Genomic DNA, 26,302 nt, shown 5'->3' on the forward strand with positions numbered 1-26,302 from the left:
GTCTGGAAAATTCCAAAGGCTTAAGAAGCAGCCCCTCGCTTCTGAGGGATTTTTCTCCTTAGAAGCTGCCTTTAAAAAAAAAAAATCTCTGGGACTCCAGGTTCTGGCTCATGAGGGGCCTTTTCCTCAGGCCCAGTGTGATCCGAGACAGCCAAGAACTATTTCTCTGGAGGCTAAAAGGGTCAGGTGTCTCCTCCTCTGTGAGGAGGGGGCTAGACTTGCAGGGCCCTCTCTTCCTAGAGCCTCAGGGAAAGCGTGTCCAGACAGAAGGCCTCCTGTTCTTCTTCCCTCAGAACACCCTTCACTGGGAAGTTCTCTGTATGTTTTCAGAGTTGTGTTTCTTCCCTCGCTCTCTGAACAAGCCTGACATTGTCCGGGAAGCAGTAGTTCTCTGTGGGGCTTGGGTTTGCTCTGTTTCTCTTCCTGGCTTCGGCCAGGAATGAAAAGGGCAGGGGGTGGGCATTGGTGGTGCTGGTGGTGGGCGGGGGGGGACGGGTTGTGGGCAGAGAAATTAATTTTATTTCTTCTTTTTTTTTCAAGACAAACTTTGGGATAGAAATATCGTAATAAATATGCTCTTGTGTTTGTGTGTGTTTTCTCAGCTGTAAAGAAAATAGGGAGAAATTCCATTCTGTCTGGATTCCAGTGTGTCCGGGCCTCACTGAGCCTTTATGTGAGGAGATGGACTCTGCCAGTCCCCACAACAGGGCAGCCTTTCTGCAGGGGAAGCGGAGCTGGATGGTGGCGATGGGATTGGGAGGCTGGGGCTGAGGACAGGGGAAGGGGCTGTCTAAAATGGAGGGAAAGAGGGGCTTGAGGAGCAGGTGAAAGTTGGAGGGTCTGTGCAGAGCTTCTGTGGGCTCCATGTGTGTGAGGTTGGGCTCATTACCACGGAACTGGCTTTTTCAGGACAGAATTATTAGGAAGTTTGATGGGGAAAGAAAGCATGCTAGTGCTTTGAACCTGAGCTCAGGCCATGTGTGTGTATGTGTGAGAGAGAGACAGACACACACACACACAGACCCATAGTTGAATGTATGGAAACCCTCCACCTCCTCATCAGCTAGACCCTATCAGATGGCTACCAACCCAGTCAGGGCTTTGACCTTTATTCCATCAGATTATGGGGCTGAATGGGAGGGGCTCACCTGCCTGCCCTGAATTCTTATTCCAGCAACATGCCGTGGAGACCCCTAGACCTGGATCCCAGTCCTGCTTGGCACCTCCTGCTTTAATAACCCAAGATCCATCTCCATGGCTATTTCAGAGACTGAGCGAGAGAAAGTGCCAGGCAGACTCTGCTTCTGAGGGCGGGGGCTGTGTCTCTGGCTCGGTGGCAAGCCCAGGGTCTGGCACTCAGCAGGCATCCGTCAGCACCACTCTCTTCCCTCCTCCCTAGAGTCAGGCCTGGGTGAACCTCTCAGAATGTGGGGACTAGAAGAGCGTCTAGTGGTTACAGGGAGGCTTCTTGCCCTGGGATGAGGGTTGGATGAGATGACTTTCCATAAAGGATAAAACTGCCTTTGCCAACATCACCACCCTACCACACATTTGGAAAATAAGGAACTAGAGAAAATAAATCACCATCATCCTCCATCCTAATCCAACCATTGTTCGTGTTTTGATAGTTTTCCTTCTGGTTTTTTTTCTTTAGGCATCCACTTGCGTTTCGTGGAGTTGTAATCTTTTTGCATCCTGTTTGCTTTTTCCACACAGCATGGTGGATCAAATGACTTGTTTTTGGTTCCTTCAGAACTGATGGATGGCTTTGGGGCTGTACAATCACGAACTTGCTGCTGGGAATCCTGTCTACATGGCCGAGGCAGGTGGTCTTCAGTCTCTAATTGAACAGGAAGTGCTCATTCATTCTTCACGGGGTGACCCCCGCCACGGTTAGTGTGTTAGTCACACAGTTGTTTCTGACTCTTTGCAACCCCATGGACTGTAGCCTCCCAGGCTCCTCTGTCCATGGAATTCTCCAGGCAAGAATACTGGAAAGAGAGATTTTAAACCCAGAATAGGGAAAGTGGCAGGGATCCCACATCAAGGACACATCTGGCCAGACTGACTCCAACTGCAGCTGCTAATTTCCCACATATTCTAAATAGACATGGTGGGAAGGCGTGGAAAAGGGGAGTCAGGAAACTGACTCCAGGTGAACTCACACAAGCCCTCAGTTTTCTCATCTGCACGCTGGAATCAGAATGGGACATGGTGAAGATAATTTTCATGGATGCTAATGCTCATTTTATATTTTCTCCTCTTTCTCTTCTCTCTCTTTTGCTTATTCTCTCTCCATCTGTATCTTTTTCTAAAAAATAGAGTTGATTTCCTTATTCCTATTGTATTACTTGGGCTTCCTTCATGGCTCAGATGGTAAAGATTCTGCCTGCAATGCAGGAGACCTGGGTTTGATCCATGAGTTGGGAAGATCCCCTGGAGGAGGGCATGGCAACCCACTTCAATATTCTTGCCTGGAAAATCCCCATGGACAGAGAAGCCTGGTGGGTAAGTCCATGGGGTCACAAAGAGTTGGACACAACTGAGTGACTAAGCACAGTGCATTGTATTACTTGCTTGTTTATCACTGCAAATTAAATTCTGCAAATGTTTTTCTGCTTTCTGGGCAATTAAGTGGGTCCATTGGAAAAAGCTGTGGCAGCAGGTTGGGGTTGCTGCAGAGCCACTTTTCAAACTCATAGTTTTGTCTAGGATTGGCCTCAAGTAGCCCTGTGCTAAGACAGAGGGCACAGTGAGGTGGGGAGGGAGGGTTTTCCTCTGAGTTGCTTATATTCTTGTAGATGGAGACATATCTGTACCTAGAAAATAGCAGGTGTGTGAGTGGGTGCCAGGTCCTTGATGCTGTCTAGAATGTGACCCCAAGCATAGTTTTTGCATCTTTGACACAGCGTAGCATGGGAGAATTGGCCCTGAAGTTCTCTGAGACCCTAAGTGCCAGCTCCACACAGTGCAGAAAAGAGACATTTGATACAGAGTCAGAGTCGGTCACATCTCACCTGTCACAGCCTCCCCCCGGGTTAGAAATGAGCTCATCTCTTGTTCTGATCCTGCACCCAGATCAGCATTCCCTGGGAAGGTTCGAAACCACTGGGAAAGATGCCCCCCTGTGCCCTCCACATGCTGGGGAAGATGTAGGGGGCAGCAGAGGGATGCAAAGAGGGGAGCTGTGAGGTTATGAGTATCATGCCTAAATTCAGAGGAATTAGGCTTTCAGGGGAGCCTCAGGCTCTCAAGGGAGGAGCAAGGTTCAAGTGGAGGAATTAGGAGAAATCAAGAAATGATCAAGAAAAGAAATCAAGAAATGACACAGGTCCAGGGACTTCCCTGGTGGTCCAGGGGCTAAGACTCCACATTTCCAAAACAGGGGACCTGGCTTTGATCCCTGGTCAGGGATCTAGATCCCACAGGCTGCAATGAAGATTAAAGATCCCGTGTGCTGCAACTAAGAGCCAGAGCAGCCAAATAAATAAATAAAACAATAAATTAGTTAGTAAAAAATAAAAAAGAAAGACATGTGTCCAGAAGGTGTCACATCTGGTGCCTGTGTGTGTGTGTTCCCAGTTGTGTTCAACTCCCTGTGACCCCACGGGGTGTAGCCCACCAGGCACTCTACTAATGTGGGCTTGCCTTCGAGTGGTACCCGTGGCTTGGGTCTGGCCCTCCTCTTTCTCTTCCTTCCTTTTGCTCACACAGTTTGTTCCTTCCAGAAGACTTTATATCTGTAGAACAGCTCTACATCTGACCTAATCATAGCCTTTTCTGAATCCAGGGTAAATACTACCTCCTGGGAACTTCCAGATACCTTGGCCTGAAACCATCTCCTTTCTGTCCACGTTCTTTGTCATTCCTTGTGGTTACCTCCAACTAATTAACCAGCTTGTGATTTCTTTCCCATCGTTGTTTTAAACTACCAGGCTAAGCACTTATGGGGGGTATATGGGTGGGGAGTGAGGCTGTGTAGTGAGAAGAAGATGGCTTTGCAGTCACATGCATGTGCTCGTGTGTGCTGAGTCATGTCTGACTCTTTGTGACCCCATGGACTGTAGTCCGCCAGGCTCCTCTGCCCATGGGATTCTTCAGGTAAGAAATATTGGAGTGGATTGCCATTTCCTCCTCCAGGGGATCTTCCCGACCTAGGGATTGAACTCATGTCTTCTGTGTCTCCTGCATTGGCAGGTGGATTCTTTTACCACTGAGCCACCTGGGAAGCCCTTGGAGTCACATAGATTCTGTTGAATTGCAACTGTGATACTTACAGGTGAACATAAAACCTTGGCCCAATTATTTAACCTCTTGAAGGATCAATTTCCTTACTTCTAAAGTGCTGATCAAATAGGAGCTATCATATAGGATTTCTGTAATTCCCCGGAGAAGGGCATAGTAACCCACTCCAATATTCTTGCCTGGACAGAGGAGCCTGGTGGGCTACAGTCCATGGGGTCTCAAAAGAGTTGGACATGACTGAAGCAACTTAGCATGCATGCTCTGTGTGGCTTTCAGTAAATTCTGTCTCCTTTCCTAAATCTTATCGGACCGGATCCTCCCTGGCTGAGGTGGGAGAACAGCTGCATTGTGTACACACATCATGGTCTTCAATCCATTGTGGGTGTGCTGAGCACCTAGTGTGGGCACCAAGCACTGGGCTCTGCACATCGTAGTCCCTCAACCAACATGAACTGACTTGGTAGAAGTTATACCCAATAGAGTTCATGCCTAGATCTAATTGAGATGATGTCCCATGTGTGGATGGTCATTTGATTTGCAATGACAGCAAATAGTGGGCTCCTCCACAACTTGGTTAACTTAGGGCTCATGACTATATTCACCCCAAGCCTGGGTATAGGATGAGAGTTCAAATAAAAGTCTGGATTGTTTAAGTGAGATGCTGATGCTGCTGGTGTCCTCTCCAGTGACCCAAGCCTTGTCACTCTCAGAGCTGCCCATGTTCACTGAATGAGGCCAGCCATCCCCGTTCCACCCTTAGGCAACAGTGAGCACCTTACAGCCAAAATCAGCTTATACAGTGGTTTCACGGACAATCTAAAGACTGCCTTTATTGGACTTCCTTGGTGGCACAGTGGATGGGAATCCTTCTGCCAAGGCAGGGGACATGGGTCCCATCCCTGGTCAGGGAAGATCCCACGTGCTGAGGTGCAACTAAGCCTGTGTACCACAACTACTGAGCCTGTGCTCTAGAGCCCGGGAGCGGCAACTTCTGAAGCCCATGTGCTGTAGAGCCCATGCTCCACAACGAGAGAAGTTAGCGCAATGAGAAGCCTGCAACAAAGAGTAGCTTTCACTTGCTGCCAGCACAGCCAAAATAAATCAATAAATAAGAGCACTGACTTTGGTTGGCTGAAGGTGTGAGTGGGTTTGCAGGTAAAGGCCCTCCCTGTGGAGGTGGGTGACAGGCACAGTGGGAACCTGAAAGGAGTAGTTCTGGTTCAGGGCACAGTGAAAGTGTTAGTTGCTCAGTGGTGCCCAAGTTTTTGTGACTCTATGGACTGTAGCCGGCCAGGCTCATCTGTCCATGGGATTTTCTAGGTAAGAATACTGGAGTGGGTTGCCATTTCCTTCTCAGGGGACTCAGGGATTGAACCCGGTCACCTGCATTGCAAGCAGATTCTTTACTGTTTGAGCCACCAGGGAAGCTGACAGTTGTTTTTAAAAAACATCAATTTCTACTCTCTCTGGCCTTTCTGTCTTGATTTCCTTCACTCACTGAAGAAGGTCCTTGCTAGTAACAACTGCTTGACCTGGATCTACTGTGATGAGAGATATGCTATTCTTCTCTCTGGGGTCCACTTTGAACCCAGGAACCATGCAATTTCCTGAAATAGTCTAGTCTCAGTTTCCTAGGAGACCATATGGTCTGGGAGAAGGTGGGTACGTTAAAACTACAACCCGAATTCATACCTTTGACTCATCACTTGCTATATTTTAGATGAGCTTGAGAAAGTTTCTTGACAACTCTGGCCAGAATATCCATGAATGATGGCTCTGGAAATTGCTAATTTCCAGTTAGGAGGAGAACAGGGAGTGATGACTCCCATGACAAATTGCTCTAAATGTCTTATTTCCTCTAAATCATCAAACAGAAGTCCTTTTGTTCCCTGAGCAGTCTGATCTGTTGGGTTGGGTGGTAAAAGGCGTTGGGAGGAAGGAAGCTTATATCACATTGGAATCTTGAGTGAGCCAGGGACGTAGAGCTCAGATCAGAAAGGACCGTTAAAACAAAACGAATCTATATTTCATGGCAGAACAGGACGAACGCTCTTGGAGTAAAGTCCAGCCCCTTCTCATGTTCTATTAAGTCCCTACATTCTATGCCCTCACTCCTGCTCACACCACATCATACCTCTATTCCCAGCCACATTCTAGCTATTTCTTGAACAAAAAAATGTGTTTCCTCTTAATGGCTTTAGTTCCTTCTCTTCCTTCTTCCTGGTACACATTTCTAGATCTTTCCCTCATTGGCCACTTTCATCATTCTAGCCTCAGTTCAAATGTCCCTTCCCTGACCACCCTTTCCTGACCCCTACCCAGTACCTCCCTATCACGTCACCCTATTATTGTTTATTTATAGCATTATCATTACTAGAACTTCCTGCACTTTTCCATTTGCTTGTTTATTATTTGTTTCCTCTACTAGAATATACATTTCATGAGGGCAGGAACTTTTGTCTGTTTTGCTCACTACTATCCCTGGGGGCTCTGGAGAAGGCAATGGCACCCCACTCCAGTACTCTTGCCTGGAAAACCCCATGGATGGAGGAGCCTGGTAGGCTGCAGTCCACGGAGTCACTGAGGGTCGGACACAACTGAGTGACTTTACTTTCACTTTTCACTTTCCTGCATTGGAGAAGGAAATGGCAACCCACTCCAGTGTTCTTGCCTGGAGAATCCCAGGGACGGGGGAGCCTGGTAGGCTGCCATCTCTGGGGTCGCACAGAGTCGGACACGACTGAAGCGACAGCAGCAGCAGCACCCCTGGGGGCTCAGATGGTAAAGAATCTGCCTGCAATGGGGGAGACCCAGGTTTGATCCCTGGGTTGGGAAGACTCCCTGGAGAAGGGACTGGCTACCCACTCCAATATTCTGGCCTGGAGGATTCCATGGACAGAGGAGCCTGGCAGGCTACATACTGTACACAAGTTTGCAAAGAACTGAACACAACTGAGTGACTAACACTATACCTACTTAGGCTTCCTAGGTGGTGCAGTGGTAAAGAATTCACCTGCCAATAAAGGAGACAGAGGAGATGTGGGTTCTATCTCTGGGTCAGGAAGATCCCCTGGAGAAGGAAATGGTAACCCACTTCAGTATTCTTACTTGGAATATTCCATGAATAGAGGAGCCTGGCAGGCCACAGTCCATGGGGTCACAAAAAGTCAGACACAACTGAGCACCCACACACACATACATACTTCAGGTGTCTGCAACAGTGCTTGGCACGTAGAAGGTGTTCAACACATATTTGTTGAATGAATGAATGAATGGTGCTTCATGAATGGGCAATGTCCCTTCTGGATTGTTTGGGAACGGAAGGAGCACTAAGCTTAAGACTGATAATAACTGTTGCAAGTCAACCGATTTCAAAGCATTCTTGCCTCCTCAACCCTGAAACACATTAGAAGGCCTAGGAGGAGTGTTAACTCTGAATGCGGGTCACGGGTAGCCCAGAGCATACCATGGCCCCTGGAAACATCCATTTACCCTCCTCTCCTGCTAGGAGAGGACCAAGACTGGTCAGCATGGATCTGGGGACCACTAAGCAGGGAGTGGTGGGTGACCCAGGAGATAGCACCCTGGGACAGAACAGAACTCAGAGTCATCTAGCAGCCTGATGAAGGCTGTGTATTTAAGGAGCTGGGAGTGAGCCAGGTCCAGAGCTGGGAAGGAAGGCCAGCCATGATGGTGCTTCTTAGGATGGGAGATTGCACCCAAACCTGGCCCCAAACCATAAGACCAGACCAGGATGGGCACCAGAGGGAAGAATTCAGCTCAGCATCACCAGCCTTTCCCCATCACTCCCACCTCTCCTTACCCTCGACTGCAAATTCCCAGTAAAACCAGCTTAAAATGGAGAGTGGTACATTAATGGCTCCTGATTCACTCGCCCAGGGACACTGAGCTTTGCCCTGTTCTCTGTGTGGAAAAAAACTGGTACTTGGGACCTGCCCCTTCCTGTTCTTAGCCTTCCATTCCAACCCGGGCTCTTGGAGGTTTTCTCTGCATTAATTTCAGACGTTGTGTAAATATCAGACCTGAGAGTTTGGAAAAGAGTAAGTATCCTTCAGCCCAAACTTTCCATCAGGCACAAGAACCTTTCCTGGGGCAGGAATCTGGGGCCAAGAACTGAGTTCCCTCCAGTTGGCGCTGACCACCAACCTGGCAGGACAGAGTGCTCCTTCCTGTAGGAGTTTGGGAAGGGGCTAGGGGACCCAGCAGGACTCCTCAGGGGCCTCCCTTGGTGGGAACTGAGCCCAGGTTTCCAAAATGATCTTTGGTAAAGCTTTCTGACAGCTGAAGGTCCTGGCCAGCAACGACACAGGCGTTTGGGGTTACAGATGAATTCCTGAGCAAAGCAGAGGGCCAAGTGCCTAGGATGCAGCTGAAGGGAAAGAAGGGGCAGCTAGCCCAACCCCTTAAACTCCGGGGGCAGATGCCCAGGTTCTTGGAGTTTAGTCTAGACTTGGGGTCTAGTCAAGAGTAAGAAAGAGGATGGGCCACTGGAATCAAGCCTCATTCTCTTGACTGTAGTTTGCATGCCCTAATTCTAGGACTGGGAAGACGTCATAGAGAACATTCACTTAGTTCCTTTTGGGTCAGGCTTCTCTTTGAGAGCCACTGGGTGTTGTGGACCTGGCTCCCAGAAGGTAGTCTCTAAGTCTTTATTTACCTGGGGGCCTTGGGCCACGCTGGATTGTCTGTACTACAGTGTGATTTATGGTGGGGGTCTTGGGTCATGTGATATCAACTTGACCTCTGGAAGGACTGGAAACTAAGGTCAGCGTGTGGGTGGTCAGCCATGTCTACATGACCAACCCACAGTGAAAATCCTGGACTCAGGTGAGCTTCCTGGGTTGGCAACACTCTGTACACATTGCAACCCATTGTTGCTGGGGAAGTAAAGTTGTCCACACAACTCCCTGGGACAGCGCAACTGGACGCTCATGCCTGGTCTCTCTGGGACCCTGTCCTGTGTGGCTCTTCCCTATGCTGGTTTTGATCTGTATCCATCTGCTGTGATAAATAGTAACTGTGAGTGTAACAGCTTTGCTGAGCTCCTTCTAGTAATCGACTGGACCACAAGGAGGTCTTGGAGACCTCCTGAAACTTTCTGCTCCACCAGGTTAGTTTACCCTGCCCAGGGGGGTTTAGCGTGGTCCGGGTAGACAGCAGACAAGCCCGCTTCTCCCCATGGCCGTCCCTCAGTGACACTGCTTTCTCTTCTTGGCGCATATGCTCTGAAGAGCTGAGCACTCTTTTTTTGGCCCTCATGTGGACGGAATCATTGCCTTTCATCTGGAAAAGTTCCAAGGATTTCCTGGCTCTCCTCCCTCCCTCTTTTCCTCTGTCAAACACCCATCATGTGGAAAACTCTGCAGCGGGTGTTGAGGAAGGATCAGAGTGGATCTGCCGCTGGGGCTCACTGTGTGAGGCAGGAGGTGAGATGTGTGAATAAATCCTACAGCACCAGAGGGGAGCCTCTCTCAATGAGACCGCTCCACAAGCTAAGACACAGAAATCACTCCTGTTTTGGGAGGACCTGGGAGAACTGTGAAGAAGAGATGGCTTTTGAACTGAGCCTTGAAAGATGTGACGAAGGGGACGACAGAAGAAGAGATGGCAGGATAGCATCACCGACTCAATGGATATGAGTTTGAGTAAACTCCGGAAGATGGTGAAGGACAGGGAAGGCTGGCCTGCTGCAGTCCATGGGGTCGAAAAGAGTCGGACATGACTGAGCGACTGAATGACGACAATGGGCCTGTGGAGGTAGGGGAAGGGCATTCTAGGAGGGTCACATGAATAAAGGTATGGTGAAAGGAGTAGATCAACTTGTGTAGGATCACATAAAGTTAGAAACAAAGCTGGGCCAGATTCTGAAGAGCCTCCATGATTGGGCTAATGAGTCTGGCTTTGTTTTGTAGGTGATAGTGGGGGGCTGTCTCAGGGTTTTGGGGAATGCCCTGATCTCAGGTGTGTATCAGGAGGAAACCATGGCCCCCAGTATCTCTGCTTGCTCTGTGAAGTTCCCATTGCCATCAAGTGCACCCTCTTCCCTCACAGCAGGAGTGCATGCGGCCTATAGCATTTGTCTGTTTCTGCAGGGAGACTGCACCCACTGGGGTATGCACTGTGCTTGTCCATCCGTGGGTCTCCCTTGCCCATGAGCACCTACCCTTCCTCTAAAAATGGCTATAAATTGAAGGTTGAGCCCAAGCTGGGCATGGTGCCCAGCAGCAGTGTGAACAAACAAATCATCTCATTCAAGGCTCACAATCGTCCTGGGAGGGGCTCCGTTACTGGTCCTGTTTTTAGAATGGAGGATACAGAGGCTCAGAGCAGGTAAATGACTTACCGTAAATCCTGTAGCCAGGGAACGGCAGACCCAGAATTCAAACCTAGATCGGTCTGACTCCAAAACCAGTGCTCCTAACTAGATCCCTACTTCCCATGTCCATGCTAGGGATGGGGGCAGGTGCTGAGAATGGAACCTGTCATGGGTTTGTTCTTGTCACCCAAAGAACTTTGATAATCTGTGCGATGAAGGGACATTTGTGGTGTGCCTCCTACATGGGGAGACTTCACATTTTGACTCAAAGCACCAAGGCACCTTGGGGCGGTAGAATGAGCTCAAAACCCAGAGATAGGCAGAGAACTTGCTCTCTGAACTCCTCACAGACCTTTCTGACTCTTGATTTGTTTCAGAACAATTGGAGAAGAGCTTCAAACATTGACATGATAAGATGTTGTACCCCTTTCCCGCTTCCTCCTTTTCCAGCTGTCTCCCACGTGTCCCCAGTTCGCTGCCAGCTGCTCCTGGTGGTATGACTATGCCCTGCAAGACTGTCAGGACTATGGTGCCTATTAGCCTCCTGACGGGATGCCAGAGCAGCGACCTTCATGAAAATGCCTTCTAGGGGTTCATGCTGTCTGCTGCCTCCCAGCTCCTCCTAGTCAAGGTTTCTTCCTCATGAGGAAGCCAACTTTCCTTTTTCAAAAAATTGATTCTTTTTTTTTTTTTTTTTAAGCTGTGGTAAAATACAAATAGGGCTTCCTAGGTGGCGCTAGTGGTAAAGAACCCACCTGCCAGTGCAAGAGACCGAAGAGACACAAGTTCGATTCCTGGGTCAGGAAGAGCCCGTGGAGGAAGGCATGGCAACCCACTCCACATAGCAACCCACTTCAGTATTCTTGCCTGGAGAATCCCTTGGACAGAGGAGCCCGGCAGGCCACAGTCCATAGGGTCGCGAAGAGTCAGACATGACTAAAGTGACTTAGCACGCATGCAAAATACAAATAACATAAAATTTACCATCTTAACTATTTTCAAGTTCAGATATTTTATCATTCAGTGGCATCAAGTGCATTCACATTGTTCCACAACCATCCATTCACATTGTTCCACCATCCATCTTCAGAATTCATCTTGCAAAATGAAACGCTGTACCCATTAAACAAGAACTCCCATTTCTGCTTCCCCCAGCCCCTAGAAACCACCAGGCTATTTTGTTTCTATGAACTGGACTTGGACTACTATCTCTCCTTCTGAGGAGGCAAATCTATAGTGCTGTCTGGCACAATCTTTAGAGATCTTTGTGCGCTATTCCAATTGGAATTTTTCGCATCCAGTTTTTTTCTGGAATATTTTGTATATCCAGGGAGGCCTTCATGTACTCAGGACTCTCTGGGGGTACCACACTGCCTCCAGCATCCTGGGATGCTTTCACATACCCCAGCAATGATCTGCATCTTCAGGGGGTTGGGCTCTAAGGCTGCACACAAGCTGGAACCCAAGTAGGATCAAAACTCCCCTTGAAAATCTCTTAAGAAAGGTGTCCTGGTGGAGTCCTCCCACTATCATTCTCTCCCAATGAGTTGAATGCAATCATCTTTCTTCCACTACTGCGTGGGACTGTTGTTTCTTTATCTGAGAAGAAGATAAATTTGTTGACTTGTTAGGAGGGCCAGGATGTATGAGAAATACATATTGAACACTAGATGCACGTGTGATACCTCAAGATCCTCATGCTCTGAGAGGAACGAGGGGACAGAGTCAACCCTGGGGACAGCAAATTCGAGCCCCTTGTCTCTGCCTCACTGGGGACCCAGAGCCATTAGTGGACTGGCTGCAGAGTTTCTCACTAAAGCATGCTCTCTCCCAGTGACTGTCTCTGCACTGTAGCTGCTTCAAACTCGGGAGAGCTTGATGCCAATTTCCCTTGATGGAAAAATTCACCCGCAGCTGCACCAGTAGATGTATGAGGACAAGGACCAGGGCTCTCTGCATCATGTGACGAGCAGACAGCACTCTCTCCCATCTAAGCTGTGGGCTCTCCTGAAGGTCAAGGGAAACTTTTCATTTCTCCTTTTGTATTCCCTACCGTGTCCAATAGAGAGCCTGGCATGTAGAAGATTCCAATTATGGAAAAACTGTTTACTGACTTAGAAACACATTCACCTTATATGACGGAGCACAAAGAAAAAAACAACTTGCAAAATAATATGTAGAATGAGACTCCATTTCATTTTTATGTAAATCTATTCATGGAAAAAAGACCACAAAGATATACAGAAATGTAACTCTGGTTATCTTCTGGTGGAGAATTTGCAGTCAATTTTAACTTTTTTCATTTCAAAAGTTTTTATTTCCTAAACTTTTTAGGCTGTTCACTATTTTTTTTTAAAGGAAAAATGTTTCTAAAAAGAAAATGAAATTTTATGTCTTTAAAAAAAACTTCATTGAAGACAATCACAGAAGTGAATAAGCTCCAGTCCTGGAGGCCATTAGGAAAACTGGAATTTGTGGGTCAAAGCCAACAGACTCCCCAGTGACCAACGTGACAGCCGACTGGGGTTGGGGCGGGTGGAGAGGAGTGTCTCAGTGGAGAAAGGCGGAGGAAGAAAGTTCTCTCCATGTTAGAAGTCTTGGAAATCTGCTGGGAAACAGAATATTCTTCTGTCCCAGTGTTCAATAGACTCTGGACCCACGGTCTTTCTAGCTCATGGCTCCCTCTCCTGGAGGTGGCCCTGAATCTGCCAAGTAATCCCCATGAATCAAGGGCATGATGTGCAGGATAAACAGGGCTTTACACATACACCCTGAAGGACGAGCCCCCGACTGAGGGACAAGCTCTGCGGCTTCTCTTTCTTAAGCTAGATGTCAGGGCCTGGTCTGAGAAATTCATCTTCTCTCTAGGCAGAATGCAGGAAACCATGAACTTTACAATCAGATAGTCATGAGTTCAAGTTCTGGAGTTCAAGTTCTGGCCCTACCACTTAACACTGTGCCTTAGTTTCACTATCTGCTATCCATGGGATTCTCCAGGCAAGAATACTGGAGTGGGTTGCCATGACCTCTTCCAGGGATCTTCCCTACCCAGGGATTGAACCAGCATCTCTTACATCTCCTGCATTAGTGGGCAGATTCTTTACCACTAGCGCCACCTGGGAAGCCCCTCTATAACAGAGATAATTAAACCTACGTGTGTGTGTGTGTGTGTGTGTGTGTATAGCTCGATTCGGGTAATGAGAGGGCATTTATACCCTATGGATTCCACTTGTCCAGCCTCTGGTTAGCATACAAGCACTGACCTATTGGATCACTTATTTAATCTGCCTTTCCTGATAGCGGAGAAGGCAATGGCACCCCACTCCAGTACTCTTGCCTGGAAAACCTCATGGATGGAGGAGTCTGGTGGGCTGCAGACCATGGGGTTGCTAACAGTCGGACACGACTGAGTGACTTCACTTTCACTTTTCACTTTCATGCATTGGAGAAGGAAATGGCACCCACTCCAGTGTTCTTGCCTGGAGAATCCCAGAGATGGGAGAGCCTGGTGGGCTGCTGTCTATGGGGTCGCACAGAATCGGACACGACTGAAGTGACTTAGCAGCAGCAGTTTCCTGATAGAACTTCCTTTACATCTTACAAATGCAAAAAGTGAAAGTGTTAGTCGCTCAGTCATGTCTGACTCTTTGCAACCCCATGGACAGTAGCCTGCTAGGCTCCTCTGTCCATGGAATTCTCCAGGCAAGAATATTGGAGTAGGTATTGGAGTGGGTAACCGTTCCCTTCTCCAGGGAATTGTCCAGAGCCAGGGATTGACCCAGGTCTCCTGCATTGGTGTATTGTTTGCTGTCTGAGCCACCAGGAAAGACCTACAAATGAAGCATAGATCTAAAATATAACAAGAGTCAATAAAGAATGCTATGGGCTGAATTCTGTCTCTCCCCTTGCCCCAAAAGGTATGTTGAAGCTCTAACCCCCAGTACCTGTGAATATGAGCTTATCTGGAAATAGAAGCTTTGCAGATATAATTTAGTTAAGATAAGGTCATTACAATGGTTCAATAGGGCTTGCTGCAGTTTCCAGGTATGTCAGGAGGCCTGTGCTAGCTTCAGGGTGGCTGGAAATATAAGGTACTTGCTGCATCTCTCTGGTCCTTTCCTGCTCTGAGCTTGTATGACTACTTAAGAGCATAAGTGGGCAGGAAAGCAGCTGATCAACTTCATCTTGGGCAAGAAGAGGCAGTCACACGATCATCCAACCCACTGACTCAAAATTCAGGTTCTGAAACACCAGGAATGGGCCCGGGGAACATTCACAATGAACAGCAATTACTGCTTGAGTGCACTTGCTCTGTGCCACACACCTTGGTTTAGCTGTGTTATCTTGCTTTATCCCTCCAGCAACCTTATGAAGGGAGAGTCAATGTACCCAATTTACAGATAAGGAAACTGATGCACACAAGACTAGTCAACCCTGGTGAAGTCACACCTCTGGTTGAACAGACCAAACTGGGTCCAGAGCCCTTCAACCTGACTCCACCCCTGGAAAACAGTGGCCTGAGGGATTCCTTGGTGAGTCCAGGTGTTAGATGTCATTAGGAAGGACGCTGAAAATAAAATGTAAGTGACAATGCACTGGACCCTCCATCACAAAAGAGAGAAAAGATGGACTTGGAGTTCAAGGAAGGCCCACAGTGGGTGAGGCCTGAGAGCACAGAGCTGGAGGGGAATACTCTTAAGTGTGGATGGTGAAGGCTGAGAAGCGCTGCCCACTGAGGTCTTCAGAATCATGAAGATGCTGAGCTGCAATGCCAGGGGAAAACTTGTCTTGTTCTCCATCCTCTCCCCTGGTGCCTGGCTGGCCGTCTAAAATGTCATGGGGAGTGCTGGGACCCTGCAGCTTGAAAGAGGTACCGGAAATGCAATAAAAGAGCCCATGACCCATGATGGGTGGCCAGTGATAGAACCTGAGGCTCCAAAGGTGGCAGGACCTAAAACTGAATGTTTATTTCTAAAAGTAGCTGCTCTTCACGATGTTTGAGTCAGCATGAATCATTAAGGAAAGCTTGGAAAGAGAGCAGCCATTCATCTCCTCAGCTGGGCCCCTCTGATGGCAGAACATCAGCTCGCCGGGGTGACTACACAGAGTCCCTGGGTCCAGGCTGGGGCGGGTGGGGCTGCTGAAGTGGACGGGGCTGGTGGGAACTGCCCTTAGGCAGCTGCCATGTTCAGCAGACAGAGTGCTGGGAGCAAGGAAATTGGGCCCTCGTTCCAGCACTGACAATCACACCTCCAGGCAGGACATATATTTTTCTAGGTTCCGGCTTTCACATCTATGACAAGAGAAAGACGCAGCATACAATGGCTTTCAGAAGACATAAGATCAGAGTTGTTCTCATGGAATCTGATGCCGACTCCCACAATCATTGCCCCTCTCAATTCACTTCTGTGGCCTCTGTGGGGTGTCAGAGACACACAACTCCTATGCCGACCCCCTGGAGGATAGTTTGAAAGGCACTGGATAGAAGTCACTTGGCAGACTTTTAATTACTTTTTTTTGGCCATGCCATGTGGCACGCGGAATCTTAGTTCCCCGACCACGGATGGAACCTGGGCACATGGCGGTAAAAGTGCAGAGTCCTAACCACTGGACCACCAGGGAGGTCCCACTCAGCAGACTTTTACTGAGCACCTACTGTGTGGCAAGTGTTTTCCATGTGTTGGAGATACAAGACAATCAAGATAGACAGGGCTTTTGGTCTTGGAGGGGCTGGGAAGGGGGCAGACAAGCAGCGAGGAAAACAGCCAAGCAGAAACTTTCAGACAGTGATAAGCTGCAAGGAAAATATGACAAAGGGCTGCTGGAGCGTGGGGTAGAGGGTGTCACGTTCTGTATACCGGGTGGCCAAGAAGGCTTCATGGAGGAGGGGACATTTGGACCCGAATGACCAGAAAGAGCCAGCCACACAGAGCCCTGTGGGAAGGACATCCAGGCAGAGGAGCCCAGGAGGGCAAAGGCCCTGAGGTGGGAATGAAGTGGGAGGCCAGTGGCTGAAGAGGCCAGCGGGAGGCCAGTGGTGGGTGAGGGGAGAGTGTATCACGGAGACCAGCTCCTGAGGGCCTTGGGCTTTATTCTAAGTGTGAAAGGACCACACCGCTAAGGTCTTCTAAGAGCCTCGGCAATCCCCAGAGGGCAGAGGAGGGCCTGACTGCCTGGCGCCTGAATCTAAGCGTAGGTTCCTCCACTGACACAGGCTTCTTACTGTGACTAAGGAGTAGTCCAGACTAGTGGCCAGTGGCCAGCCCCTGCGGTTGCCTGAGCCCTACCTGGTGTTTATCAGAGTCTTGCTGGCCCCTGTGGGTGAAGCCCGGGGTGGGGACCCCTGAGGCACTGAGAGAGCAGAGGGAGCTCCTGAGAGCAATGGAGGGTGAGGAGCCTCCTTGACCAACAAAGTCACCCCAGTCCCCCGACGGGGTGACACAGCAGCCCTCTCCCTGTGGAACGGGCAGGAAGGACTCAGGTTCTCTCACACCACGGGGACCTTCTCTCAAAATGTCAACAAGCTATAGCAGAAGCCATGGCAGGTGAGGCTCAGGCAGCAACTGAAATCCAGAACGAGGCTGCGCCAGGGGAATTAAAGGCTGAGGTAAAGGAGTGAAGAAGCCCCCTGTGTGGGCCTGCGGGGTCGGGTGACATCCACAGATGGAGTGGTGAGGAAGGGGGACAGAGACAGCCAGGGAGAGCAGAGAGCTCTGGGGCTGCCATTACCCCCCGGCAGGCGGGGATGTGCTATTCACAGAGACTTCCGGGAGACTGGCGCCCCCTGGAGTCAGACGGCAGGTAGAGCACACTGGGTCAGGCCTGCAGCCCAAGGGGAGGAGAGAGGGTGTGGGTGTGTGTGCTGGAGGGAGACCAGCCTGGTCTGGAGACAGAACCCTGTTCAGAGGCACAAGCCAGAGGAGGAGCCAGGGCTCCACCCTCCAGTAAACCACACTGAATACTCTACCTCTCTCTCTCCTTTTTTTTCTTAATCCAGGGAAAAAAAGAACTAAAACAAACTCCCAGCAAGACCAGTGTTTAAACAGAAGGTGGCAGGTAGGAGGTGGAAAAGGAGAGGCTGGGTCCAGCTTTGCTCAGACGGTAAAGAATCCTCCTGCCATGCGGGAGACCTGGGTTCGATCCCTGGGTCGGGAAGATCCCCTGGAGGAGGGCATGGCAACCCTCTCCAGTGTTCCTTGCCTGGAGAATTCCCATGGACAGAGGAGACTGGCGGGCTACAGTCCACGGGGTCGCAAATAGTTGGACATGACTGACTGATTAAACACAGCAGTGACTGTGTTTGAGGTTTAGGGCTTTAAGCTCTCCTTGGTGGGGTCCCTCTTGTCCTGCGTTGGCCCCCGGGGCCCTGGTCCTGCAGCTTCATTCCTGCCGCAGCATCAGATCTGGCTGACTGCCTAGATCAGAATCTCCAGACCGAGAACCTCACTCTGCTCTAGGGAAGAAGAGTGCTCTGGTCACATTCAATGTGAGGAACTTGATGGTGATTTCCAATGCTCATTAGCATGTTGAGAAGTCCTACAAGAAAGGGGTACTTTTTATTCTGTTTAACCCTTGGGGATGAGCTTTTTTTTTTTTTTTACATGCAATGCCTGTTGACATCTCGGGAAGGAATGTTCCACTTTGGCGAACCCTGGGCTAGCTTCTTCTGCCTCTAGAGCAGAATGTACTTTTACATTCAAGAACATTAAATGTCCTTTAATCCCGGGTCAAGGACAACTGTATGATGAAAGAATGGTCCCTGTCTCAGGTAGGAGAGAGGATATGTGAAAGTTGCTCAGTTGTGTCTGACTCTTAGTGACCCCATGGACTATACAGTCCATGGAATTCTCCAGGCCAGAATACTAGAGTTGGTAGCCTTTCCCACAGGAGAGGGGAGGCAGGCGTCTACTTTCTCATTCCTCTAAAGAACAAAGGTAGGGGCAGAGGCTGTAGTTCTATCTGCAAAAAAGGGAGGACAAGTCATACCAAAAGGTAGGGCTAGAGGGAGGGGCTCAGAATCAAATGCAACAAGAGGAACAGTTTTGGGCTTTAAACGAGGGGTTCGGACTAATGGGACTGCATTAGAATCACCTGGGGAAATTTTGAAAAACACAGATGCCTAACCTGCCTCCCCCCAACAATCTCTGGGGAACCCCTGTTTCTCAAAAGCTCCTCCAATGTTTCTGATTCTAGGGACAGAGATTACCTCTGGTGACAGCTTCTAGGCCCCCTTTCCAGTGTCTTGTAAAACGGACAAACATCTGCTGCATCCCTGAATCATCTTAGAATCCAGGTGTTCCTCTGAGCCATTCAGATAAGCAGGTCAAAAAGAGGGGTTTGGGGAGGAAGGGAGTACCCCTGATGGGGGAGGGAAGGTCAGGCCAAGATCCAGAGTTTGTTGGGGAAAATGTGGCCTCCATTCTCCCTGGCTTTGGACTTTTCTCTTCTAATAGGTTTTCTTCCCCCAAACAACCCTGAGACCAGCAAGGACCCTGGAGGGACAGAGCCAGAAGGAGGCCCAATGGTGGGCAATGGGTGGTCCCAGGACACAGTATGTCCACAGGTAGATGTGATGGCCCAGTGTTTCTGTGTCCTAGCACCTCCTGTTACTGGTTTGAATGTGACATGTGACATGGAGGGAGGAGCCTCAGCAGCCTGGTTAAAACCACGACTCTGCTAAGAGCAGCCTGTGCCCCGTCCAAGTCCAGTGCCCTCCCCTCTTTGAGACTCAGTCTCCTCCCTTTTATGATGAAGGAGGCAGGGGATTTTTTTTTTTCTGGCCATACCTTGCAGCATGTGGGATCTTAGTTCCCTGACCAGTGATTGAACCCATGTCCTCTGCTTTGGGAATGCAGTCTTAACCACTGGATCACCAGGGAAGTCCTAGGCAGGTGATTTAAATTCTCCCTAAGTCCCCCTGTGCTCTGAGGCTTCATGATTCTGAGAAGGCTCAGAGAAATGTGTTCTGGCTCAGTCCCTCAATCATGTCTGACTCTGCAACCCCATGGACTGTGGCCCGTCAGGCTCCTCTGTCCATGGAATTTTCCAGGCAAGAGTACTGGAGTGGGTTACCATATCCATCTCCAGGGGATCTTCCCGCCCCAGGGATAGAACCCGCGTCTCCTGCATTGGAAGGCAGATTCTTTACCAGTGAGTCACTTGGATTTCTCAAATCCACCCATTTGGTTAGTGGCTTTTAGTTAGGCCTTAATTTATTTCAACTCCATGTGAGTGACAAATGGTCCCATTTCAAAGAAGGGAAAATGGAGGTATTCAATGACATGCCTGCACTGAGGTAAGTCTCTGGGTGCCTGATCCTGATTTGGTCCTCTTTTCAGTTCTGAGGTCCCATTCCTACCTCCCTCTCCCCATGGGGATCCAGCTCTTGGAGTTGTCCCAGCTCAATGGTTGTATCTGCAGTTCCCTCTAGAGGGAGCTGTTGCCTGGTGCAGTACCCTGACCCTAGCAGACAGTGGGAACCATAGGTCCTGGTTTCTGGCCTTCTGGGGATAGATCAGCAGAGTGGAGGATGCCCATCTGGGTATTGTTGGCACTTTCCTTGTCAAGAATTGAAAGGAGTTTATAGAGCAACGGTCCACTGGTTTGTTCATTCATTTATTCGTTCAGCCTGTCTGTGTGTGTCCAGTCTTGGCTTAGGTACAATGTACACCAGATACAAAACCAGCTTGGGCTTCACAGGCACCCCACAAGGCAGCTTCCTAGACAGTAACTTCTCACTAATCTGGACCTGTGAAGGCAGGCCTTAGTATCTCTATTTTACAGATAAGGAAACTGAGGCTCAGAGAGGTGAAGCAATTTCCTCACATTGCACAGCACAGTTCATGTGACTCCAAGTCCAGGGCGCCTCACAGTGGAGAACGCACACCCTGGGCTTCTTGCTGAAGCAAAGCCTTCCCCATCTTCTCACCCCTTGCTGAGAGCTATATGTATGAGGAGGAGGAGCTGACCCCCCACCCCTGCAAGCAGAAGGCATTACTATGGCAACCGTGCTCCAAACAGCAACCTTCTTGGACCTCATAATCACATGTCTACACCAGCTGATGCAGTAACTTTCCAGAGTGGGACCTTTAAAAACCTCAGATAATAATAACAGCTGCTATTTATTGTATTGTATGTCAGCTCCTTTATTTGCTTTATCTTGAATTCTCTCAAACTATCTCACAAGCCCCATTTCATAGGTGCAGAAACTGAGGCTCAGAGCAGATGACTTGCCCAAGTGCTTGTAGCTAGGATTTCAACTTGGATCTGAGCCACCAAAGTCCAAGTTATCTCTACTTTACCTCTGTGGCCCTGGCTCTTTTTTTCATTTGTTGTCTGCTCTTACTCACCTGCCACACTCTCTCTTCTTGCCCTCCTACCCCCGGCTTACTTTCCTGCTGTTAGACACAGTCGGACATGGCCTGACCCAATGACTAAATGACGATCTGGAGCAGGGTTTCTTAATCTCGGCACTATTGACATTTGGGGCTGGGTAATTCTCTCTTGTTGAGGCGAAGACACTGTCCTGTGCGTCATACATATTCAGCAGCATCCTTGGTCTCTGCCCACTAAAGGTCAGCAGACAGTATCATTCCTCTCTCACAGTGACAACACTAAGTATCTACAGACATGACCAAATATTCCCTGGGGTGCACAACAGCTCTCCAGTTTAGAACCACTGTCTTATAGAAATGAGGAGTCAGGGTCAAGTTGATTATAACCCGCCTTCCCCATTAGACCATGGGCAGCTGGAGGGCAGGAAGAGTGAACTGTTTGATGTACTGCTGTGTTATCCACACCTACTGTAGTGCCTGGCATGTGGCAAGTGCTGCTGAAAGAATGAACGAATGAATGAGGTTTCCATGAACATGGTATGTTTCAGGATGAGGGCCTGAAGGGCGATGTTCCCATCCAGATCCTTATCGACCTGCAGGGGCTGGTGCACAATATCTTTTCCTTTTTAGGCCTCAGTCCCCCTTTGCCATCTCTTAAATGAGGGTCCTCCCTGGCCCTGAAGCCCTGGACATCAGTGGTCTGCAAACTGCCATGCTCCATCTCTGAGGCCCAGAGTCCAGGGGCTGAGAAGAGTCTCAGTCCTGGACAGAAGAGAGGCTGTCTCCCCACAGGCTGGACACTGATATCTGCCCAATCTAGAGTTTCTCTTTCTTTATCCACGCTCCTTAAGTCAAATCAATTACAGAGAGACAGGCAAGTGCTCCCCCCTTGCCACTCCCCGCTCAAGACCCTATGCAGTAGAGGTGTCTCCTTTTCAGAGTGTGTGTCTTAAAAGGAAAAACATGTAACCTCAAAGGTAACCAAATATCCCGATCATGGTGCCCAGCACCACACACCCCAAATCCACCTATTCATGAGTTTAACAAAAAGCTTCTTTAGGGTACACTGTAAGGCCATTGAGAGGGAGAAAAGTCGCCTCTTACACACCCAGGCCAGCCCGCAGGGCCGCCCTCCCAGCACACACACTCACACACACACATACTCAGGCCGCTTACAAGAAGGCTCTGAGTTTTTAAAAGTAAACCCTACCGTTTCCGCTCTTGCCCTGGATTCAACTTTTGAAAAAAGGAACTGTTTTACCGGTTTCCCTACAAATTCCCCCTTTTTCTGGTCCTCCCTTTGCCTCAATCCCATGCCCTCCCCCGAACCCTACTTTTGCCCCGCCCCCAGCAGCTGATCTTTTGCAGCCCCTACCCCAGCTCCCCAGGGCAGATGCCACACAGAACAGCCTGGCCTTTGCCCCCTGGAACAGGGCTTTCTTAAGGGGGGCAGTAGAGCTCCCATCGAATATGATGGGAGCATGGCCAAGAGGTGGCCTGGTGAGAGCAGGAGAGGACGGCTCCTGTTTCAAGATGTGTTCCCATTCATAGATGCCCCCTTCCCTTTCCAAAGGCAGCCAGCTAGCCCTGTCCCCTTGCCTGCTCCACTTGTAAGCAGGCCTGTCCTCTTCCTTGAACTTGCCCTTCACTCCCACCTCCAGCTTCCATCTTCCAAGATACTTAAGGGTCTTGTTCCTACAAGGGCAGCAAGGATGCCTCAGTGCCTGCCAGCTGGGGCCATGAGGCAGGAGTTTCTCAGAAACGAAACATCATCGGGACCAGAGGCTTTCCAATTCTTTTGATCGCAACCCGCAGGGAGAAATACATTATGCAAATACCAAATTTGTGTATATTAATGCATATACATGTAGATTGTCAACACAAATATGCTTCTGTAGAACTGCAAAGTATATATCAGAAAGCAAAGTTTCTAGAAGCAATACTTACCTTTGCAGCATGGGAGACACTATTCCTATTTCATTAAACTGCCACTAGATTGGTTTCAAAACCGGCAGTTGGACAACTCCTGTGCTAAATATTCTTGTGGGAACAGACTAAAAATGACACTCCTAACTGGGGCCCATGGGCTTCCCTTGGCTCAGCTGAGGTCTTCCTGGCATCTAACAAGAGGGGCCTTGAGAGGGACCAGGTTCTAGAAGGGATCGTTAAAAAAAAATCCACATCAAAAGTTGGACACATGGTCTTTCACTGAGACAGATTTGGGACCCTGGGGTGGAGGGAGTGGCTAGAAACCGCTAGAGGAGAGGAATTCAGGTTTGTGGTGCCTGCTGAGAGCTGAACAAGGCATTATATTATGTCTTTTAATCCTCACAAAAATCCCCAATTGGAGGTTTTCCTCCCCTTTTTAGAGAAAAGAAAACTGAGTCTTAGGGAGGCTAAGTAAGATAAAGTCCTGTGGCCAGTAGCTGGCTGAGCTGGGATTTGAACCCGGGTCTGCCTTGGCCGGCAGGCTTCTCAGCCACATGGCTCTTCTCTACCAGCTCAGGAGGTGAGCTCTGTCTTGGATTCCAACTCTGACTGGGGAGTCTGACAGGCTATTCTGGGTCTGTGAGGATGGAGAAATGCCCCAGCTCAGCAGATGGGGGTGCAGGCTGCCTGGGATGGGACTGTGCATGTGAGAGGATGACACAGGCAAAATATGTGCATGGGTGTGAGGAAGGGCTCAGACAGCGCAGTTTCTCACCCCTCAAACACACAGGCTCCCCACCCAAAGAAGTAATAATATATGTTTTCCCCTTCTGAATTCTTTGCTGTTGAAAAGGGCTTTCAACAATAAAAGGGCTTTCAATAATAAAAGGGCTTTTTATTATCTGAGGGCTTTCAGATAATAAAGGGAGAATCCCAATTTAAGTATGAAATTCACTGAAAATTTCTAGTGAAAGAAAACCTTCTACTTTATATTAAAATCAGTAATAATAATAATATCAAACAGCTTTGCGTGCTTGTCCGGGGGCAGGCACTGTGCCAAGAGCTTTGCTTGGGTCACGTCAAACCTTCCGTTTACAGAGGACCCGCTCTGGGCCAGCACGGAGCACAGAGCCTGGTACCTAGGTGGCGCTTGCAGATATCAGAATGAATGAATGTACCCAGCGTTGAGCTAGAAATTGCACAGAAGTACAACTAATTTAAACACAACTCTATGTCACCTGAGGAATTCCAGTATTTCTCTGAGAGATATTTTCTTCCTTTTGAATATTCCTTCATCCAAAACTTTTTAAACTGGAGAGATCTTTTGTTCTGTACTTTTATCTTTCAGGTTACAATCATCATTTCCCCTCACCCCACGTTCTCACCCCTAACAAGCCTTTGGCTTTTCTCCCCTATTGCCTTTCCATTCCTGGGTAGTCTCTTCCTGGCCCAGTGATTGACAGGTCAACACTCTTACATCAAACTGAGCCTTGTCAGCCCCTTTGCCCAGGAGCTCAGGCAACCTGACTGTCCTGTCTCCTTGGCAACCCTTAAGGCAAGGAAGAAAGAAGGATTTGATCCCAGATGTCTGGACCCTTCAGTCAGGACTAGTGATTGATCGATTGTGGCCTCAGAAAACCTACATTCTAGTCCTACCCATGCCCCTTAGTCATTTCTGGAATCACTTTCCCTTAGAGATTAGGGTGTTTCCAAGGCTCAGGGTTCCCCCAGACTGCCAGACACCCACCCACTGCAGCATCCAAGACCTGAACGTCACACTAACCCAATTCAGCTTTGCATATTCCTCTCTTTCCTCCTGGCAGCCAGCCACTCCCACAGTATTTACTCATCAATCAAAATGCACAGCCCTGGGCTCCTTAGTGGTGAAACCCTCGAAGAACCCCATCAGAACCCCGCTTATGACTGCAAAGAGGAGAATGATGAAAAAGTTTGGGTTGGATGCTGTCCCCTTATAAGAGACAACTCCCACTCCTACAGTCTGCTCAAGCCTAGGACATGGGTTCCACTGACACTGACAACTGCCTACCCAACCCCAGGGGTAATGGGGGTTCCCCACCCTGCTCCACCGTCACTGGCTTCTCCTGTAGGGGAACCTAGAGATGGAAAGGCTACCTGTGGCCCCGGGTGCTCATCTATCCTCTTCTTCCTTGAGGAATGCTCCTCCTGGGTAGCATGTTCAGAGCACTGCTTTTGGCTCTCTTGTGGGCAGCTCAGGCGCCCTGTCCCAGGTTCTGCCAATTCCTGCCGGCTTTTTCCCCACCTCCAGGTGCCCAGTGGCCAAGGAAGTGGGACCAAATGGGGGAGTTCTCTCAGCCTCTGCTTAGGCACCTGCTGGGTACCTGGCACACTGCCTTGTCATTTCATTTAGTGTCTAACCACTCTGCTGTCAGGAAGCCTCCTCTTGCCCCTCTGACAGAGGACAGGCCAAGGCTCCGGAAGATGAAGCATCTCCCCACCCCCTTCAACTCAAAAGTAGCCCAGCGGGATTGGGACCCACAGTTCTCTGACTCTGAAGCAGCTACTCTGTCCGTTAGGGCTTCTCCCAGACCCTCGGGCTTGAAAACAGACGGGAGTTTGGAGCCAAGGCTCCTTTGCTCTCTTTTCCTTCCTTCTGGGGACCGGGAGACAAGTGCCCCCCTCACGTGTTCCCTAGCCCCTTCCACGCTGAGTCTGCAACAGCCAGAAAGTTTGCCCAAGTTCATTGCGGACGCAGGGGGTGGATGTCGGGGGTCCGCAGCACACGCCTCCTGGGAGAGGGGGAGACCAAGGCAGCGCAGCCTCCAGCACAGAGGGGGAGCCACAGCACCTCCCCCGGCTCGCCAGGCGCGCTGGGAGAGCCTCCCTCTGGAGGGCAGGAGACGGTTACCTTCAAGAGTTGGGCTTCCTTCTCCAAGAACTTCAGTCCCATACACTTGGCGAGACAGCGGGGCTCCTGGGGCCTGGAGGCCCGGGTCTGGCCGCGCCGCGGGGGAGACGCTCTGGGCGGGCGCGGCGCACCCCTCCTCCTGCCGGCGTCCTGTCCGCAGGTCCCCTCGGGCGGTGGCCGCAGCGGCGGCGTCTGGGTAGCGGAGTCCCGGCCGGCCTGGGGAAGGGATGCTGAAAGGCGCCCGGAGCCCCCTGACACCCGTGTCAGATGCCGGCCGGCGAGGGTGCTGAGAGAGAGACCTTGAGCAGCGCCGCGCGCGTCCTCAGCTCTGCGAGCCCCTCTGGAGCGGCGGGAAGGTAGGTGGGCGGGCGGGCGGGCGGGCACGGCGCGCGGTGACACATACATAGGGGCGGGCGGGGGAGGGGAGGACCCCGGAGGGGGCGGGGGGGGGCGAGCGCGAAGGGAAACCCCACCCCCGGGGGACCCGAGGGGCGGCCGATAGGGGGAGGGGAAGGCAGAGGCTGCTGGAGCGCGCTGGACCCCGGCTCCGGTCCGGCGCGCAGCGAGGGA

General features: G+C 50.0%; 1 protein-coding gene across 2 annotated transcripts in view; it reads right to left on the reverse strand.

Moving 5' to 3' along the window:
* The window catches only part of ACAN (aggrecan), a 68,144-nt gene extending 42,051 nt beyond the window's left edge, over positions 1-26,093 (reverse strand). For both annotated transcript variants that reach the window (XM_044932747.2, XM_044932745.2), the window contains exon 1: positions 25,733-26,093. The gene's annotated coding sequence lies outside the window, so the exon portion shown is untranslated. The remainder of the gene's footprint in view (positions 1-25,732) is intronic.
* Positions 26,094-26,302: the final 209 nt, after the last annotated feature.

The sequence above is a fragment of the Bubalus bubalis genome, chromosome 20 (genome assembly GCF_019923935.1).
Source record: "Bubalus bubalis isolate 160015118507 breed Murrah chromosome 20, NDDB_SH_1, whole genome shotgun sequence".
Taxonomy (NCBI): Eukaryota; Metazoa; Chordata; class Mammalia; order Artiodactyla; family Bovidae; genus Bubalus; species Bubalus bubalis.